General features: G+C 44.4%; 1 long non-coding RNA gene across 1 annotated transcript in view; it reads left to right on the top strand.

The window, feature by feature from the left end:
* Nucleotides 1-15,277: 15,277 nt before the first annotated feature.
* LOC142364167 (uncharacterized) overlaps nt 15,278-18,991 on the top strand; it is a 56,739-nt gene continuing 53,025 nt past the window's right edge. The window contains exons 1-3 of the long non-coding RNA XR_012766218.1: nt 15,278-15,361; nt 16,807-16,912; nt 17,671-17,756. This is a non-coding gene — a long non-coding RNA (uncharacterized LOC142364167). The remainder of the gene's footprint in view (nt 15,362-16,806; nt 16,913-17,670; nt 17,757-18,991) is intronic.

The following is an 18,991-nucleotide window of genomic DNA, read 5'->3' as shown; positions in this document are numbered from 1 at the left end:
AGCATTGATCAGGCTGTGCTGCAAGTATTGTGAAATTGGAATATTTGTTTTGAAAAGGAAAGCTGGAAAGTCTCAGCTACTTTTTTGCTTAACAAATTATTTCTAGCAATGAAGAGCTAACTTTTTTTTCTGTACAAAACAAGGGCTTGACTTATTAATGGAAAATTATAATTAGTCACAAATTTATATTTTCTCATTTATATATTTGTAGGACAGAGGTGGCATTGAATCAGGAAAGGAAATGACCAGAGTTTTCCATTCTCAACCTATCAAACCATGGTGCTGCCCAGCTGCCCTGCAGAAATCTCTCACGTCCCCCATGTGCCAAGCAGCAGCAAATGAGCCCATTATGTCGTTCTTCCTGCCCAGATGACCAGCGGGGTAACAGATAATCCTGACATTTTAAACAGAAACAACAATTCAATAATAATTTCTACAGCTGTGAGAGAGTTCATTCTGTCAAGGGACTGCATCTACAATGCACAATGGAAGTGAATCTAGGGAGGATTTGAATAAAAAGGAGCTATGCTGTGTGAAGGGACAACATGGAATATCAGAGTTGGGAGCACGAATGCTGCCTTTCTGTAAACATCATAGAACCACAGAATGGTTTGGGTTGGAAGGGACCTTAAAGATCATCTAGTTCCAACCCCCAGGCAAGGGCAGGGACACCTTCCACTAGACCAGCTTGCTCAAAGCCCCATCCAACCTGGTCTTGGACACTGCCAGGGAGGGGACATCCACAGCTTCTCTGTGGAGGCACTGGAAACCTGTGCCAGTGCCTCACCACCCTCCTCATAAAGAATCTTTCTTATGCCAAATATAAATCTGTCCTCTTTCAGTTTAAAGCCATCGCCCCTTGTCCTATCACCACACACCTTTGTGAAAAGCCCCTCTCCGTCCTTCCTGTAGGCCCCTTTCAGGTACTGGAAGGCTGCTCTAAAGTCACCCTGGAGCCTTCTCTTCTCCAGGCTGAACAGCCCCAACTCCTTCAGCCTGTCGTCACAAGAGAGGTGCTCCAGCCCTCGGATCCTTCTTGTGGCCCTCCTCTGGACCTGCTCCAACAGATCCGTGTCTTTCCTGTGCTGAGGGCTCCAGAGCTGGACGCAGGACTCCAGGTGAGGTCTCACCAGAGCGGAGTAGAGGGGCAGAATCACCTCCCTCACCTGCCATCCAGAGGGACCTTGACAGGCTTGAGAGGTGGGCCTGTGCAAACCTCATGAAGTTCAACAAGGCCAAGTGCAAGGTCCTGCACATGGGTTGGGGCAACCTCGAGCACAAATACAGGCTGGGTGGAGAATGGCTTGAGAGCAGCCCTGAGGTGAAGGAATTGGGGGTGTTGGCTGGGGAGAAGTTGAACATGACGGTGAACATGAACACATGATAGTGGATTGCACTGAATTTCACCAGGGTAGTGGCCTCCCTGTGCACAGGTACAGTGGGCTAAGCTTTGCTATCAGACTTGGATTTTGCCAAAGTGCAGCACAGCATGAGGAAGTCTCAGGCAGAGCTGTGGTACAGAGAAGAAACTCAGGAGGCCAAATTAACTAAGAGAGTATTAGACACTTAAAAGGAACATACATTATAATTTTTTCATTTAATGCATCCTAGAAGACAAACTTTATGTTGAAGACAATCCGTCAAAGTAGACTTCAACCATGCCATGCTGGCATCCTCAGAAATTTTTTGTCTAGATGTTGGTTGATTGTTAATATTAAAAAAAGGTAGGCACCCAGTAATCGGCTGCAGGACATAGGCTAAAAAACACAATTCAAAACTATGTAACAACGTATATTAAGCTATTGGGCAAGCTGTATAGTATCCTGGTGTTGCATGACCTAGCTTAATGAGGGATGTGTGCAAACAAAATTTGCAGAGTCCTTAGAAGGCAAAGAGCACATTAAACCACATCAAGGCCTCTGTGAGCTACTTCTAAAATGTTAACAAGCAGCTTGCTTAGAGAGCAGTGGCAATGATAACAGAGACAGAGATAAGAGAAAGTAATTGGCTAAAAATAATTTTACTGCCAGAATACTCTTTTGAACTGCTTACTATAGCTTCACAGCAAGTTATTTGCAATTTCAGGCTGTATTTAGCAAAGTCTCATTTGAAACAAGTAAGTAAATAGTACTAGCTGACAAGAGGAAAATGTGAGTGAGCCATCAGTGTTATCAGCTTTTGATCTTTTGGAAAAACTTAGAATGGATGAAATGAGCGGGAGGGTGTGAAATGTGTCTGATGGTGTGTTACTGAATAGGGGGGTAAGGGAGGTTGTCGTAGTCATTGTTTTTAAATTGTGTTAAAATGGTTGCAAGCATGATGCACGTGGCAGCTATCTCCTTCCTGAGCTAAGAGGAAGCAGGAAAGCCATTCCCACCAGCCATCCTGTCAGCTCCCATCGCAGCTGCTGAGGTCAGTGGGATACAGGGTTGCAGTCCCAGGTGAAGCGCTGAAGGTGAGACTCTTGGAGGCATCACAGCAGCTTGGCTTCAGAATAGCTGGTGAGATGCAGTATATTGCTGTGCTAGAGCCGTGCTCACAACAGGCGCCTTCTAAAGAGCATGGACCTCCTCGAGCTGAAATGGCCTCCCCGGGCGACAGCAGGGATGTGCCGCAGGTGCATGGCCTTCGAGCCCTGCCATCACTTCACCCCTCTGGCCCAGGGTTTGATCTCCCAAAGCGGAGAGATCAGATGGCCATGGTGCCCTGGGGCTCCTGAGAAATAATCTCCGCATTTTGGATCTCGCAGGACTATGCTTTAATTAGACACAGTAGTATTGTTTGAAAAACCCTGAACACATTGGCTGTGGCTGATGTTAAGAGAAACAAGAGAATTACGAGACAGGCTTTCACATGAGGCATTTTTTCATTGCTCCCTCTGCAACCCAGTGCCTTCAGAGAGTAGCTGTGCTGCTTGTTTATTATTGTTATTAGCTTTTATTAGATTCAGTGCAACTTACCTTAGAGTGCCCCCTGTTTTTCAGTTTCTGGTTTGACGCCATTATTTGTACTGAGGAAAAGTTCAATATATTGTAGAAATTATTATAAAGTAAATCATTTTACGATAAATTATTAAAAGTTTTTATATAATATTTTAATAAATAATAACCAATTGTTGAAAAATATTAAATGTGAATACTTTTGCAGCTGGTCGGGGGGATGGCAAGCAATGTTAGCAGCTATGAAATGTTTACATTTGTGGTATCTATAGGAAAAGAGAGGATTTTTTTTTACATGAAAGCTAAGCAATACCTTGATTCAGACACAGTTTTGAGGCAAAAGTCTGTAGCATTTCTAACAACTGGTTGACAACGCACCTACCTATCGCAATGAATGAAACACTTTGTTTTTATAAATGTAAAAAAGCTATAAAGATGAATGCTATTTGTTTGCTGTGCAATTAAATAGCTAATGTCGGCATTCCAATTACCATCATTAGGCTTCAGCCTGAACGCCCTACTGAGACAAGTAGGATCATCTTACAACCATGCAGAGAGCCCTCGCTTCAGGCTGTCTGAAGAGTCGGGCATAGTTCCCCATGCCAGAGTCCTGTTCAGCTAATGTCTGGAAGATTGCTTCCATCACCACAAAAGGCAAAAGCTGAAATGGGATGCAAATGACCTTTTAGTTCCCGGTACAGTTCCACTTTTTCCCACTGCAAACAATTGAAAAAATTGTAGGTGCTGAGAGACGTGGTGACCAGTGGCATTCACTGCACTTCTTCAGACAGGACCCACATCCCCCTGTTATCACCCTCTCCCCAGTCTCACCAGAAACTTTCTGCTCTGTGCCTGTACCGCCTATTCCCAAACCTTCCTTGCTTCCACGTCTGGTTGCACATCTGCAGCACCAGTGACCTGTCCTGCCCCAGAGTGTGTCCTTTGTGGGTTGTTTACCTGGGTCCTGCAGGACAGCCTGTGGCTCATCATGTGGCACAAAGCCACCGCCTGGCCTCTGCTCCCTGCCATGATGTGATGCATGCTCACGATCACGTCCCCTAGCCGAGCAAAGGTGTGGTGGTAAGGATGGTACTGAAGGCAGGGGAAGAACAGCCAACTGATACACAGGGGAAGGTGGCACATCCAAAGTGAAGCTGGCAGCTTTGTAAAGAGGCACAGCTGACACCAGTAATGCAACCATCCAGATGGATTACCCAGTACATCTCAAAGGTTTGATCATCAGGAAAAGGTAAGAAACACCGGTTTCAAAAATGGAGACCTTAAAGCAGTTTTGTCCTGTACGGTGAAATTATGCTGTCAGAAAAGTAGAGGCAAAATTGCAGTTTTTTGTAAGGTACCTCGCATTTATGCATCATATTTGAAGCTACCACTTCGCTGACATGCAGTCCAAGTGCTCTTCCCAGCTATGAAGTCCATACAAAAGCCAGATGGTGGACCAACACACTGAAATCTGCCTAAGGCTGCAGGCAAACCTGTGAAAGGGGGCTCAGTGTGGCTGCAAACCACCCTCATTCAGGATGCCTGACACTTTTCCTCTTCTTTCTCTGTGGCTTTTTTTTCCTAGTTCCCCTCCTACGGAGATGGGATGAACATAGGTTGACTACATTTTATGTACATTTTAACATGAACTGGGCCATATGGAAGTTTTTGCCACATTACCATTGCAGCCAGCTAGCCATTACGTGAGGGGAGTGGTCCAGATATTGACTATTGACGGGTGAAGAGAAGGCCAGCGGCTCCACACGAGCCATTTGGGTTCTAGCTAGCCTCCTTGGCTCCATCTCGAAGCCAGCTATGGATGAACAGTGTGTGTGTCTCTGTACTGTGCTTCTAACACCTGCACAGCTCCAGTGCACAACTTGTCCCAGCCCCTGATCCTGCAGAATGAGGAATTGATTGTAGCGCGGAATTACACCATTAGCGTTGCACTGGCAGGACTGCCAGCGTGGAGTATCCCATTCAAAGTGATAACAACATTTTTTTTTTCCCTCTCTCTCTCTTTACCTTCTGAAAATTTTTCTCATTTTACAATCTGGAAAACTGATGCAGTGATAGGTCAGGTGACATACAAAGTCACCCATCAATCGAGTATCAGTCAAAATATAGGAAAAGTTGTCTGAATCCCTTTGTAAGCAGTTTTTGTCTCATATTTTGTCCTAACTTAGCATTGTCTTGCATTCCAAAGACTTTTGAGTGTATGCTGTCTTGAACAATGCATGACAGTAGCTGCGTGACATTTGCCAGACCCCTGAAAACTTAATGCAGAAACTTAGTAGTGACTCTGATGTGCTTTTATGCACACATCAAATCAGACCTCGCTTTAGTATACAGTCACATTACAGTGAGTCAGATTTATCCCTGTCATAACTCTGTTTGCTTTAATGAAGCAGCACCAAAAACTAGATTTGTCTGTGAAATGGTAAAGTAAGTTTCAGAAACACATTTTTCAGTCCATGTGCAACTATTCTCCACAGTGGAGAATATACATTATTTGGCCACTGAATGAGACATAAACACCAAAAATTTGAGCGTAATGTTGAAGAAAGTCAGGTTTTTCTTCACCTGTTCTCTTCATGTCTTGAAGAAAAGTGAACTGGATGTGTTTAAAAATGTGGCCAAGCACATCCAAAGAGTAATTAAGCAACATATAATATATCTCAAGAAAAAAAAAAATGAGGACATTTTCATCATTGCTGGAGATACTAAAAATATGTATTAAATATTTCAAACTCATATTTGAACTTCCCCCCCTTTTTTTTTTCCTTAATTTCTCACCTGTGGAGAAAAGTAGAAAGATGAAACCATGCTTTCAGACAAGAATACACTCTAAATCCAGGTGGATTTTTTTTTTCAAACCTGACTCAGATTTATCAGAACATGGCAGAAAAAAAATCCTGTTGATGGCATTTTTCTCTGCAAGGGAGTTCAGGATGGCAGAAATTTCACAAGAACAATTGGCATCATCAGATTTCCACCTTTCAGCTGGACTGGGGCCAAAACAGTCATTGATTTTTCTCTTTCTGCTGGAGCTTGTAGATAATCATAATGTCATTTTTCTGCAATAATAAAACTAGTATGATACTAATTAGATACAACAAAGGTAGTTCTGATCAATTTTTAATTTTTTCTTCTTATCATTAAATATAGTCATGTCTATATTTTGCACATTCAGTCATAGCTAAATTCAGATATCTTTAATGAAATATCAAATAAATGACAAAGACGTCTGAAGGATTTTTTTGTGTACTGTTATGAGCAGTAAAACCAAAGCAAATTGGTAAATGAGTTTTCAACACCTCTGTTTAAATACCTATAGAAAACAGGTAAATAAAAACATATTTGACAGTGGATATGTCCAGTGGGAACACTTCCTTGTGTTTTACTTTATATTGGCTAAATATTAAGTCAAGCCTTTAACTTGAATTTAATGTATTAAAGCAATAACAATCAAGGCACAAGGCATTTCCTGGGAATTAATGACTGACTGGGAGAGTTGATGGGCCAATGTGAAGCTGAGGGCCATTAACCTCAGCTAGCCATTAATTTCCTTGAAAATTCCCTGTGCTGAAGTTGTTAGTGCTTTTTATAATCTTCTTATGTATCAAGTGTATATATATAAACACATTCCCTCCTGTCCAAGTAATTTTTAAAATGATACCCTAGGAAGGAGACATTTAGGCAGTTATGCTGTTTCCCTTGACTTTCCTGATAAACGAAAAAAGAATGGCAAAACTAAAAAAGAAAGAGACCCAAACCATTTTAGAAGCAAAACATGAATGCCCTAAATGAACACTGGAAGGATTGTTTGAGAACTCTAGTATGATCATGCATAGGGAGTGAGGCAGACCATCAGCTTCTGCAATCAACAGTGCGTGGATGGCTATGATGGAGCTGCCGGCAGCAATATGCCTCCTCATTTCTTCCAGAGGTTTCACAAAGTCAGCTCTCTGATGTCCCCTGACCCGACTCTGCTCAGCCCTGTTCATTGCTGATATCTCACTTTGGCACATTTCCCCAGCAACAGAAGATACCAAGACCCATCTAAATTAATTTTAACACCTGGAACAGAAAATGTTGCAAACTCACCATTTGCCAATCACCAGCAGGTGGAGGGAGGTGATTCTTCCCTTCTATTCAGCATTGGTGAGGCCACATCTGGAGTGCTGGGTCCAGTTCTGGGCTCCCCAGCACAACAGAGACACGGATATACTGGAGAAGGGTCCATCAAAGGGCCAGAAAGACGTTTAAGGGACTGGACCATCTCTCCTATGAGCAAAGTCTGAGAGAGCTTGGACTGCTCAGGCAGGAGATGAGAAGGCTCAGGGGGATCCCATAAATGTATATAAACAGCTGAAGGGCAGAGGACAGAGCCAGGCTCTTTTTGGTGGTTGCCCAGGGACAGGACCAGAGGCAACAGGCACAAACTGAAACACAGCAGGCTCCATCAAAGCACCAGGAAACACTTCTTCAAAGTGAGGGTGACTGAGCACTGGCATGGGTTGCCCAGAGAGGTGGTGGAGTCTCCATCCTTGGAGATATCCAAAAGCTACCTGGAGATGGTCCTGGGCAATGGGCTGTAGCTGGCCCTGCTTGAGCAGAGGGGATGGACAAAATGCCCTCCCGAGGTCCCTTTGAAACTCACCCATTATGTGACTGAGAAAATCGAGAGGCTTGACCACAGAAAAATTTACTTCTCTGGGCTCCTCAGTAAATCCTTATGAATAAATGCCCAATTTCCAATGTATTCTAGTCAGACAAAGGACCTGCATGACAACAGACTCATGGAATCAGACCCTAAGCTATCCCATTGAGTTTAAAACCAAAAAAGAACAGTTGTGATCCTCTGTTCTGACGTATGATATTATGTTCCCATATATACAGCTTGACAGGTCATCTTTGTGCATTATTAGTTGTTATTAATAAAGTTCATTGCAGTAATACCTCTGGGCGATTGAGGAATGGCATCCTATTGTGTCGAGGGAACAGAACGGACCACTAGACATTCCTATGGCATTCACAATCTTACTTATCCTACACTGGTTGACACAATAGATAGATGTTCCATAGCAACTCTAAGGAACAGAATGGTGATGGCATTCTTTGTCCAGTTTTCGTTTTTTGCCCTTCATGGTATTGATTTAACCTTTATGAAAATTAATCTCAGGAGAGGAACAGAGCCTGAAGATTTTACTTTTAAGACTTGCAATTTCCAAGAGCAATTGCAAGTTGTTGCTCTTCCTGGTTGGTTGTGTGTGTGTCTGTGTCTATGTCTGTGCGCGTGTATTGATTTTCTTATTTGACAAAGTGGTTACCAGCTAGTGCCTGGTAACTTGGCCAGCCTGTTTTCTGGAGTCATTCATTCATCTTATAATTGGCAATAAAATGTTCCATCTCCTACTGTAGCTTGTTTAAAAATCAGTCATTGCTAATAACAAATGAGAACTCAGCATGTGGAAGTGTTGGAAAAGGATGTTGAACCACGTGTAGAGAATTTTATTCATCTTGATATTTTTGTGCACCTGTGAAGTAATTGGGGCATGTGAGTCCATGATTAAATGTAGGTGGTAAAATAATTTCAAACCTGTATTAGATCTAGTGATGAAATTACTCGCTTCACATGAGGAATACCTCTATATCAACCTATTTAAGATACAACCCTTCAGCATGGGGAAGTAAAGAAAAAAGTCCGTAATTAGGAAAGAGCCACTCTTAAATATAAACCCCAACTTCTATTTAGGTAGCTTTAGTATATGTTTTTCCATAGTTCTGCTGATTTTCGTCATGGATGCAGCCCTCACAAGCAAACAAGAAAACAGAATGCATCTCCGGCTTGACCCAACCAGAAGCAAAACAGGAGAAACTATGTCTCTCTTCACCCCATTCTGACTGCAGACAGGAAAGAGGAAGTCTAAAGAGGATCCTAAACCAAAAGCACCAACACAGACGTTCAGCAGATGCTGGGGAAGTTGTGACCCAAGTCACAATCTGAACTTTGTGGCTGAAGCTTCCCTCTTGATCGGGCAAAATTAAAATCTAAAACCCGGAAAATGAGGTTGAATTGACAGAGAGGAAAAGACAACTCAGATATATAGTACCTTGCCTCAAACAGTAGCAAATTATCGAGCATGAAACTATAAAAGCTGTCTCAGTGCCTTTTCTTTTTGGCAAAACACCATACTTTTGACAAAACTGTTTCCACTATCCGAAACAGTTGCCAGCGAGGAGGCTGTATTTTATCATCTGAGATGCAATCCCAGCTGTAAGAGTTCTATTAGATTGTCTTGGCTCAGTGTTTGATATTTATTCGTGTCATTTAGGAGCATCAGATACTTGTACCTTGGAAGACGTCTATTGAATGGTGGTAAGTGTTTGGTACTCACACATCAACTGATAGCACTGCACTGGAGTTAACTCAGTTTCACAACCTGTGAGTTCAGAGCATTCTCACCGAAAGAGATGGGAGTTTATTTATAACAAATCGACCCATAATTAAGTTTGGCACTTGCCTATATAAAATTTGGGATTTCTCTAGTGCTTTCCCTCCAAGATGTTCTACAATTCTTCCTTAGGCAGTTAACAATACGATTATCCCATTCATTGCTATTATAAAATACTTACTTCATAAATGTGGATATTGCATGGAAAGTTAGAGGCAGAGTCATTGGAAATAAATTTTAAGAAAACAGTCTAAAGACTTGCAAAGACATCCAAATGGCTGAAAGACAAGCAGTCCAGGAATTGCAGTGCTAAGAGCCATAACGCCTGCAGAGAGCAGAAAGAGGGGCCCTGTAACTTCTCTTCCATCTGGCTATGGAATTGCTAAAGAAGCGTAACCAGGCAGAAAGAGATATTTATAGAGAATTGCAGTGACTCGTTAGCATGGTAGCTACTTAGTTAAACAATTAAGAAATAATATTGATCTGTACAGCAGTTTTTAGAATTACATGCCAGTTTTATTACCACTGTTTTTAATAAAGCAGTGGTGCCTCTAACTAGGTCTGGTCCAGGGAAATAGTTGCATTAGGAAACAGATTAACAAGTGCAGAGATAAATATGACTTCAACTGTTGATGTGGACAAAACTGGATATATTTCCAAGCAAGTTACGTGGTCATGGCCATCTAATTTGTAAATCCATAGTCAGCTACGATCAGTTGCAAAGTAGATAAAAATACTTAATGATTTCCCAGTTTGTCAAAACTGAGCTCTTCTATTTTAAATGAAAATAGAGTTCTTTGACAACCTGTGTTGGAATCTACACGTAAATTGTATCGCTTTTGGCTTCTTAGACAGTGTTCCAGCAAAACATGCATACTTTTCTGTGCAAAAAAGTGACTTTAAATCTACTGAAATCCACTGGGAGAAGAGCATGGTAAGGGTTTTGAGCAGACCTACGGTGAAAACCATTCTAGGAAATAATATTGATTCTACCACATGTGTTTAATTCACAAGCTGCACTGATGATGAGCCTGTTACACAGATTGCAGAGGAAACCTTTTTCAAGGACAGCAGATGAAATAGAAGAGTTTTACTAAATGATTGTGTTTCCATGGAACTGACACTGTAGCCTCACTTTGCTCGAGATGGGTGCTTGCTGGCACGATTGTACTCATTGTGAAGAGATCAGAAACAGTCAGTAATGAGAAACTGATATGAAGGAAAAATCTCTCTTTTCCTTGAACAGATAACTGGAGAGTTTGTATCTCTAAAACAATGAGTTTGCGAAGATTGTAACAACACCAGATTGACACAGCCAATTTCACTAAAGCCTGGTCTCTTCAAATTTGTCCAAGTTTTTTTAACATTTTACGACTGAACGTAACTCTCAGATATTCTTTTCCAAAGAAGGAGAAAAAGGCTTTTGAGGGTCTTATTAATAGAAGGATGATAATTTAACCTGGGAGAAAAGATGTAATGTGAGAATATTGCCTGTTGTTATAGGCAACTGTTCTCCATTCCCGGTGATTTCAGATAAAGCAGATTCTTCGAGGGAGAATTTGTTCTCTGGGAGCTGATCTGTTGCTGTCTTCTGGGTTTTCCAGCCCTGGCTGGAGACACAGCCTTCTTCGTGTCATTTGCTTAGACGTAGTATGCAGGGTTACAACATCTTCTTACCCTTGAGGAGGTCTGGCCACACATCTCCCACCACCACCATGAATCACTCCTTCCCACTGCTAGCTCATTTCCTTCACTATTCTGAATCCCATGTCAAGAAACTTCACCTCTTCTCCACTTCTGCATTCCTCCGGGGTGAATTTCAGTGCTTACTGACCAGCGTCTCTAGATGTAAATACTAAATTAATAGTTCTAACTAGATCACCATTTTTACTCCTGACTGTCATAGCTCTGCCCATTTTCCTTTTGTCTCTGATGTCCACTTGGGAATGTCGCAGAGCTTTCACAGGGGTTCAAGTTATGAGAGCACCCTCATTGCACTGCATTGATTTTCACTGTACATAGCAAATTGAAGCAAGAGGAGTGCCTGAATTACAATAACTTTCCAGCTGCTTGCAATGTTTTCCAAAGAATAGTTCATAAGGGCTATTTAACACAGGTTTCTCATTAGCATAATATTCATGCATGTTAAATGTTTTATATGACTTTTTTGCTGCTACTATGGGCAATAAATAAAATGGCTTTCTGTAAGAAAATATTTTCTTGGTAAATGTACTTGGGAAAGCGTTTTAACTCCTTACTACTACTCAGAACCATCATGTGCTATCCCAACTTTGTCTTTGATTGTGCATCTTCATCTGTGAACATCAAAGAGCCCACACTGCTATTCTTCCTCAACCAGCTGTTGGCTTTATTACGCCAAATTCTGGTTTCCGTAGCATAGACTGAAGTCATTCTTTTGATTATAAACGGATCAAAATTTGCTTCATCACCTCACTATTTGATGGGATTTTGCATGTACAGAAAAAAATACACTTTTCCAAGAAGTAGTTTTTCTAGAAACTACCTTGACACAAAGAAAAAGAGCTTGTTTAGCCATTAAACAGAAGTACGGTCCGGGCTGGACAGTGGAGAAAGCATTTAAGTTGATGACCTGTACAGCCCATGTTCTCAGAGGCGTAAGCACACTTGGGTAGTAAATGAAATAAGGAGCTGGTCTAGAAAAATGCTAGAGTAGAAAAGCTTTTACCTGACCTGGTCTCAGATGGATGAGGTAGAACATGGTGTGGTAGATCACACCTGCAGACATAAGACGGTGTTTAACAAAATCTGGTGGAAGGAAAGTGAGAGATGACTTACCACCACGTAAAATAAGTGGATGGTGCATTGAGGTGTACCAGTAGGAGTACTGAGTCACAGCTCATCATCTGGAAAACTGGAAATTTTCAGAGCTACAGCAACCCAGCAGTTGCTGTACATATTTTGGGAGCACTGGGAAAGTGACAAGTAATGCTTTTTGGAGCATATTATAAAAGAAGTGGGTTTTATCTTCTGGGTGTTTCCATCCTATAAGTTTTCCTGTCAGATTTGGGAGAACAATATTTCACCTGGCTTTCAGTTTTTCTCTGAATCATTGTAACAATGGAATTTATTCTTCCAAAGCTGAATTGCTGAAGCAAAAAAGGCAGAGATGTTTGGGAGGTGGGTGGGAAAGAGGAGGGGGGGCAAGGAAAGAGAGTCTGTGCATGACTGATCGAATTTTCTGCATCTCACAAACTCGAGGCAAATATGATAGCATTTGATTAATATTCATTGTGAAGTGACCAAATGGTTGTTTTCTTGGTTTGAAAATCAGAATAGAGAGCATTTCTCCTCCGATGAGCTAGATTCAAGAGCAGCTTCGTGTAAGACCTGAAACGAGTGATGACTTCTGCAAAGAGAAGAGTCCATGCAGTGGACATGCTTCACTGAAAAAGACAAGAACTGCCTTCTAGAATTTAATACATTTTGAACAGTTGTAGGAAAGACACCTGCAGACAACACAATATGTTTATGGAGGATTTGGTGGAGAATGACTGAACTCTTCTAGACTGGAGGCATGTCAGTGCTGTCTCCAGTGCTGATGTGTTGTTTGAAGAGACACAGTTGGACAAGCCAGTCCTTGAAGTCACTGGCAGACCTTATCGCAGGTGAAAACGGAATTTCAGAGTGGCATTTACTAGTCAGTAACTCTTGGTATCTGCTGGCTACATTTAATCAAAATTTAGCTGAGGAGGCAGAACTGGAAAACCTATCATATTTTTTAATATGCCTCATGTATTATAAACTCAAAGAGAAAGAGGATAAACCTTCAGTCTAGAGATAATAAATCATTGTTAGATGAAAAAGCTTATACGTTTAACAATTGCCTTTGTAAGAAGAGTGATGGCACCCAAATTTTCAGTGTTCCCATTGTCTTCTGAATTATTGCACCAGCGTGCCACTAGGTTGTTAGGTTTCAGAGTGGAAGACCAGAACCTTTTTCTTGGTTGGAGCAGAGTCAAAATGCTTTTATTAAATGCCTGAATCAATTTTTATCCTCATCTCTACAGGTCTATTTATAGTTTGAAAGCTTTGTTTGATTTTGATCTTCTTACATTATGAATGGCTTGCAGATGTGCCTATATATAATTAATGTTTATTTATTTTGTGAAATTAAATTGTTTAAACTTGTTTCAGATAAGTACCTGTCTATGTTGCTCTTAAAAAAATGTGTGTTATACTTGCTACTTCTACCACTTACAGACTTCTGGCTTACTACTCATTAAATATTCAGATACTCTGGTATCTCTCTCGTGAGGTGTAAGAAGAGGAACTGAAAATAGCCTTACTTCTGCAGAAGTCTAGACCAAGGTAAGGGATTTTATTTTTGTCGCTTAGTTCTTACTATCACTAGACTACAGCGTGATACCACGGTTTGTAACACGACTGCGCGGATTCCTGGCTTACCTTGAAAAGGCTGGGTCCCAAAATAAAGAATTAGAATAAAATGTTTGGGAAAGGCAAAGATTGTCTTATCCAAAGCGGAATCTACCGCTGCAAAAAGAATGAACGTCACAGATTTTTGCTGTAACGATTTGAAAACAGTACCGGTCCGTATGACTCCGCATCAATGTGCTCAACTCCTCCCAACCCTCGCCTAGCTTGGCGGGACCACTGGATCGTGCTGGCGTATTCTTTTAACGTCAATCGCACAGTGAAACCCGCTTGAGCAAAAAAGACACAAACCCAACCATTTAAACACACCGCTTGTTTGCGAAGCGCAAACACGACAGGCACAAGCCGGGAAGCGAGAGAACTCTCCGTGAGGGGTGGGCTGTCTGTCCTCCCGTGAGCGCGGGCACCGGGGCAGCGCGAGCAACGTGAAGTTTGGCGGCAGTTGTTGCGTCTTCCCAGCACGGAGTTTTACCCACTCACCTGCTGCTCGTCGCAACGTTTCTGAGCGTTGCGGAGCCAGCCTTTCAGAGCCGACCCCCTCCAGCGAGGCCAGGTGAGCCATCGAGCTTTGGGCTTCCAGCACATTCCCCAGCACGCCAAGCCTCTCTAACGGGCCACGACGACGCGGCGATCCCGGTGCCAGGGCACGGGGGCACCCGGAGCTCCCCGCAGACACCGCCCTGCCCGGGGGAGGGTGGGGGGAGGCGGACACCCCCGGCGCTCGGGGGCTGGAAACACGGGTGGGGGACGGCCCCGGCTGCGCAGCGCAGCCCACGCCGGCCACCGCGGGGGCGCCGCCGGTGTCGCCCCGAGGCGGAGCGGGCGCCTCGCCGCCTCGCTTCTCCCGTCCCCGGCGGCTCAAGCGCGGCCCCCGGGCTCGCCGAGCCCCAACCCGCCGCCCGGTTTCGGCGGGAGCCGCAGAGAGACCCGCGCCGCCGGGAGGCCGCGCTGCTCCCCCCGCCCGCGGCCGCTGCGGTGAGGGGGGGGACCGGGACGGGGACGGGGGCGGGCGCGTGGGCCGCGGCGGCGGGGCGCGTGCAGGTGGGCTGGCGGGGGGCAGGCGGGCGGTGCGAGCGCGGCGGCGGCGGCGGGGGCGGGGGCGGGCCGGCGGTGGGTAGGCAGCGGCGCGGCTGCCGAGCGGCGCTGCCCCCTCTGCGCGGCGGCGGCGGCGGCGGCGGCGGTGGGAGCCCCGGCCCCGCGATAAAAAGGGGAGGGGGGCCGGGGGGCGGGCGGTGCGCGCTGCGGGTCCGCCGGGGCGCCGTGCGGCGGCATCGCCGGCAGAAACGTGCCCGGGAGGGAGACGGAGCGGGAGGCCGTGCCGAGCGACGGGCCGCCCGCCCTCCTGCGGGGATCCCGGGCGGGCAGCGCGACGGCTCCCGGGACGCGCGGCTCCCCCTGGCTGCGCGGCGGCGGGCGGGAGGGCAGGGAGGGAGGGGGGAGCGGGCGAGCCGCGCCGGTGAGGAGAGGAGGAGCCGCCGCCGCCTCATCCTGCGGCACCGGCCGGCGGAGCGAGGAGCCCGGCGAGCGCAGGTGGGTGGGCGGCGCCGGACCCCGGCCCGCCGGGTTTAACGGTGCCTCCGGTACCGTCCCGGCGGCGGGGGGGGCAGGAGGACGGGACACACACACACACGTTGCGGTGAGGGGCGGCTGGGGGGGGCCTGCCGGGGGGCTTGGCGGGCGCGTGGAGCCGCGGGGGTGCCGCGGCGGGCGCCCGCAACCGGTCCGGGAGGGTGGCCGGGTCCCCGGGAGTGGGGGGGGTCCCCATGGCCGTGGGCGCCTTCCCGCCGGCGTGGCGGGGCGAGAGCGTTACCCGGACGCGCGCTTCACCCGCGCGTGGGGTTTCATTTATTTATTACTATTAATTTTTTTAATTTTTTTTTTTTTTTTTTTTTTAAGAGCAGCTTGTTCTGGGAGAGTCGCGCTGAATTTCGGCTTCTCTCCCAGTCTGAGATGCGTGGTCGCGGCCGCCACTGCCACGGGGCTGGCGCGGGTCCGTGTCCGTGGGGCGGGCGCGGCGCAGTGCCGCGGGTCCGTGGTCTGCCCGGTGGCGGCCGGGGAAGCCTCGCCCCGGGCAGCCGCGTACCGGCCTCTGCCCGGGGACGGGGCGAGCGGTTCCGAACCGGGAGGATGGGGGAGCTGCAAACCCCGGTGTTCCCCCCGAGAGCGCTCTCTCCGCCGGAACTCCGTTACCGGGTGACAGCCCCGTTCCGAGCACCGGAAAGCTTTGCTTTCTCCAGGAAGGCTTGAATTTTTCTCTCCTCTCGTACTTTCAGGGAGGGATTAGCGTGAGGGTTCTGGGTACTGCGTGTGCGTTGGGTCTGGTTGCGATGTCGGCGGCGGATTCGGCAGAATCCGTGGCGAATGGCTCGAAGCGCAGTCAGCCCGCGCCGGGCTGGGCGGCTTTCACGGCATAGAAAAGTTCAAGAGCAGTTTCAGGTGTATGAGTTGTTCTTCCAAATGCTAGCCTGTTATTTTTTTTCCTTTTCTTATTTTTTTGTAGTACGCATTTCTTTAAAATCTCTATAAAGTAACTAAGCTGAGCATGGAAATTACGTTTCTGTAAAACTATGCTCATTTTCTCAGATGGAGGAGCACATCTAATGAGTATTTGTATTTACCAGGTAATTCTGTCTAGATGTTTTTTTGTATTCCCGCTTCAGAAGTTGCCTTGCGCTGTCAAGGTTATAATGTGTCCACTGAGCAGCAAGGATAACATAAAAATCTGTAGAGCCCCTATCTGTCTTTGAGAGTTTTAAACGTTCTCTCAGGTTAAATGGAGTTGGGATTGGAGTTTTTCTTTCTTCCTGGAATTTACTGAAGAGAAAATCACCGATAGCTCAGTTTGAGTATCTTGATGCACCTTTGCAAAGGGGGATGCTTATAGAACGGTTGTATAGAAAAACAAGTGAGCTGAAACGTTGTGGTAATAGGATTTGCAGTATAAAATACGGCTAATTTCTCTTGTATGACTACAGGTGGCAGTGTAGAAGCCAAGAACAAAAATTGGCAGAAATTATATTCTGTATACAAGAAAATGAAGAGTGTGCTCATGACTAAGCACAAGAACCTGGAAAACCACAGGTATGTGAAGTGATTCATACAACTGCCTATGGTGCTCCCGGTATTTACTGCATTCTGATGCCCCTGGCTCAATAGGTATTATTATCGCTTAATGTATTCACAGTAAGAGCCTAATCAAAATGTCATGGAAAAATCTATACTTGATTACTAAAAGGAGCAAAACCACTCTGAAGGCAGTATACAAGGAGAGGTGGGGTTTTCCCACTTTTTTTATTGTTTATTTTAGCTATAATGAATCAGGGTACTAAGTTGCATGAAGTTACAGGGGATTTTTTCTGTAAATAAATAGACTTATATTGATAAACCTAGCAGCAGCTATAGGTCTGAATATACTTGAAATAGAGAAACTTTAGGTACAGTAGAAAGATTTGCATGTCTGGTTGTTTTGGATGTCTTATCAGTACTATTTTTATGAGCACTGAAGAATTGAAAGCATGAGGAGAATTACAGAGATGTAATTAACCTGTAATATCAAATAACTGTCTAGCGGTGATGCGTATGTGGTGTTAAGGGTTAAATCTTGTAAGAATTAAAAAAATTTACAGCATTATTTTCTATTTAAGAAAAATAAAAATAAGCACTACATAATAAGAGCTCATGATTAGCTCTCATATTTCAAAGCAAAGGGAAATACTAGATTACCTTAGTAATTAATTTTTCTCATTAATTAGCAACGTTAGAGGGAGGCAAAGCTTTTCTTGTATGTTTACATCAGCGTGCACAGCCTGTAGAAATTAGTCTGTCGGTCTGTGTTCCAGGAGTCCTGGGAAGCCATGGAGGATGGGACAAATGCAGAGCTGGAGCTTGAGGATTTTTTAGAACTCGTGAGTGGGAAGCTATGCTGGTAAGAAGTGACAAAGTGGAACTATCACTGTGTTTATGAATATATTTATATTTTTGCATCTGGCTGTTCTTATTCAAGTCTAAGAAGGTATTTTGTCTAAACTTTTAAATTGTTTCCAAGAGAATGTGGTTATACCACAAGCGTCCACAAACAATCAAGTCACCTTGTGTCAGCTACCCTGCAGCTACTGGCCTTGGGCACAGTGTTAGTTATCCCCAGTTGCAAAATAAGTTGCAGACAGAATAATTTGTTTCACTGTTAGGATGGGCTAAGAGTGCACATCCCATTAGGTATAACCAACCAGCTGTCGTCAATGAACTGTTAAATTATAATAGCATGACATCTTGGGACTCTGGAATCCAAATCAAAATTATTTTTTTCTATTCACTTCTAAGAAAAAAAAAAAAAAAAGAAATGCAGGAAAACTATACTTCAAGTATAGCTTTGGGCACCCAAGCCCTGAAGATGTAAGCTCTCTGCAGAGAGGCTATATCTCTGCTGGCAAATAGTAAGACCCTGATCTCTGAGTGAGGTTTGTGGGTACTATCATAATGCTTTTAAAATACAGTGTACCTTGGAAAGAGTACCTTGAAGAGCTATCACAGTTCTTAGCTTCAATTAAAAAAATAAAAAATAATAAATCTAGGTCTTCAGGGCTGCTCTGCAGGGGAGAGCTCTTCTAACCATCTTTGCCCGGCCATCATGTTACTGCTTGTCACCTGCTACTTTGAAGTGGAGACCCACTCAGGTATAGCTGGAGAGAAAAAAGCATTAGCACTAATTTCTGTACAGCCCTGTAGAGTGTTTTGTTATTAGCTCTTACTGAGCAAAACAGATAAGTATACTTTAAAAACTTAAATTAATAGCCCTGATAAAGTGACTTGAACTGTTTATGTAGTACAGGTCAGCATATGCTTATGGATTTGTTGAACATTGTTGAGTTCGTTAGTTTGTGCGAACGCATTTAGAACAGAAAATGAACATGTTATTTGTCATTGGTACAAAATTTTAATAGGGTCTTCCATTGCAACATGTGTTCAAACTATTAAATAAAGGAAAACTGGTAACTATGCAGTGTGATGCTGAAGAGTTCAATTTACAGACACTTCTGTGTGGTAATTATAAAGTATTGACATAAATGAATGAAACTACTTGTTAAAGCGCCTTTTGCAGTGTATAGCAGTTCTGTGTTCACAAGATGATTCATAACACTCAGCAATTTGTGATGAGTTTCC

Source organism: Opisthocomus hoazin, chromosome 1 (assembly GCF_030867145.1).
Source record: "Opisthocomus hoazin isolate bOpiHoa1 chromosome 1, bOpiHoa1.hap1, whole genome shotgun sequence".
NCBI classification, from domain to species: domain Eukaryota; kingdom Metazoa; phylum Chordata; class Aves; order Opisthocomiformes; family Opisthocomidae; genus Opisthocomus; species Opisthocomus hoazin.
This window is presented reverse-complemented; position numbering and strand designations above follow the sequence as displayed.